The sequence below is a fragment of the Marmota flaviventris genome, chromosome 5 (genome assembly GCF_047511675.1).
Source record: "Marmota flaviventris isolate mMarFla1 chromosome 5, mMarFla1.hap1, whole genome shotgun sequence".
Taxonomy (NCBI): domain Eukaryota; kingdom Metazoa; phylum Chordata; class Mammalia; order Rodentia; family Sciuridae; genus Marmota; species Marmota flaviventris.
In genome coordinates this window covers 84,996,415-84,998,751 of record NC_092502.1, presented here as the reverse complement: position 1 = coordinate 84,998,751, position 2,337 = coordinate 84,996,415, and the positions used below count along the sequence as shown (strand labels likewise).

The 2,337-nt window shown below is 35.5% G+C and overlaps 1 pseudogene; it reads right to left on the bottom strand.

Moving 5' to 3' along the window:
* Window positions 1-590: 590 nt before the first annotated feature.
* Window positions 591-1,149, bottom strand: LOC114086428 (FUN14 domain-containing protein 1 pseudogene; annotated as a pseudogene).
* Window positions 1,150-2,337: the final 1,188 nt, after the last annotated feature.

Below are 2,337 nucleotides of genomic sequence, written 5' to 3'. Positions count from 1 at the left end.
GCTAGAATGCTATTTTCACAACTCTAATTCTGAGACTGTTTATTTTTGAGCTGCTGTAGGGCTGGCAAGAAAGGGATGGGAGTAATGCATTTTTTTTTCACATCAGTAGAATCTATTTAATATCTTTCATAATTCTATTATTTGTAAAGTCTTGCAAAAGGGCACCATGATTCTATAGTTTATTGCAAACATGTATTTTTTTTAAAGTCAGACCTAGTATTGAAGCTGTAAGACAAGTTTTTAATTATTGATACTATAGTGTAACTAAAGCACAATGAAGAACACCTTATTTAAATAAAAAGAGTATATCTTATTGGCCAATAAATTCAACCAATTTTTTCTCTCTCCATATGTATATCCAATGGTGATATCTTACAAGCTAGTTTCTAAACAGATTTAAATATTTAAAAATTGACAAAATCTATGTTTTGCTCCACAATACTATTATTCACATACCACATAGGTCGTTTCATAGCAGATACTAGTTTGCTAAAATTCAGAAGGAAAAATGCTAAGTTATGAATCTGGTGTTGGCCAGCTAGTTGTTCCTCCTTTTTCTGGAGATTCTGGTGCTATGTACTATTGAGAGATCACCCTGTTGCCTCCATATCACTTCTCAAAGTTGGATCCACTATTAGGGTAGAACATTCACGTCTGTAAGATGCAAGGCCTATCAAAAACTCTCTCACAAATCCACTGGATATCTCTACATTCTGTTTGATAAATTCTGTTGGTTCTTCAATCATTTTGTTGTTTTCAGGTGCTGCTTTATTTGCTCATTTCTTAATCTTTTTGCTTTGTTCATATCTTTCTCAACTCTTCCAGTCAATGCGCACAAAGCTACTGTGACTAGGGATCTGAAGGAGAAGAAAGCGTCCTCCCACTGCAATTGCTATAAGTTTTCCACCCTTCTGGAACAGAAATCCTGCACACCAGCCAGTCATACCACCCATTTATAATCTGGGTAGCTACTGAGTGTTTTTCTACCATAGGACCAGAACTGTGGCCAAATACTCGATTTCACCTGTTGTGTCTTCTTGCATACTCAGTTAAATCTAACACTTTGTAAGAGTCATCATCACTTTCTTATTCTTGGGGCGTGGGGTAGGGTGGGGGGAGATGGTGGAGGGGTCGGTTCTGGAATGCCATGATACCAGTAGCAGCCAGTTCTTTGAGTAGTGCAATTTAAAACTCTACAAATCTGTTCTTAGTGAGATTTAGGCATTTGTCTTGAATAATACTCCTGGGATTGTTACTAGCCTTTGTTAAATTTTCAAATTTCAATAAATATTGCTTTTGGCATCATTTCAAAACCAGTATTCTCTTTGTTTTTATAGGGGTGCTGATATAGTAAGAGACCCTTATCAAATCATTTTGGATGTGCTTATTTTAACACAGGTTTTTAAAAACCTATTATATGTACTAAGTTCTAAGCTAGGCACCAGGAATATGGTATAAACCAAACAACAACCCTATCCCTATTTCCAAATATTTGTCAAATTAAATCAAATTGCCTTGCCTTATTGTAAAACATATCTGAGAAAAACAGCTTATAGAAAATAAGATTTATTGTGATTCATGATTGGGGACAAGGAAGACCTTCCCAGGCATACCACCCAATGACCTACTTCCTTCAACTAGGACCCACCTCCTACAGTTTCCACCACCTCCCAATAATACCATTAGCTATGATCTCATTAATAGATTAGTCCATTGATTAAGTCACAACTCTCATGACCTAAATACTTCCCAAGAGTCTACCTCTGAATATCCCTGCATTACAGACCAAAACTTCAACATCTGAGCCTTTTGAAGACATGTCAGAGATAAACTGTAACTGCTATCATGCTCAATATTGAGGTTATTTATTTTTCTTGAATCTGCAGGAGAAAGAGACATAGTCTGAAGAAAACCAAATAAGACATCTGTTTCAGTGTATCTTGTTTTTTGTAAAATTTTTCCATTCCGAAGACATATGACTCCCTGTCCCCCATGGGACCCATGAAGCTATGCAGTATTCACTTAGTGTCTATTTGATGTCAGAAATATATCTTTATTTACCATTTATCAGTCATGACTAGAACACTGTCTAGCAAGTAGGAGAAAATGAATAAAAGTTTATTGAATTAATTTTAAAACTAGACATTCAATGGAAAACAAGAGGCAAAGAAGGAGCAATGGAACTTGTAACCTGATTCCTAAAAATTCAATATGGAGTATTACTCTGCATTAAAAAATGACAAAATCATAGAATTTACAGGGAAATGGATGGCATTAGAGCAGATTATTCTAAGTGAAGCTAGCCAATCCCTAAAAAACAAATGCCAAATGTCTTCT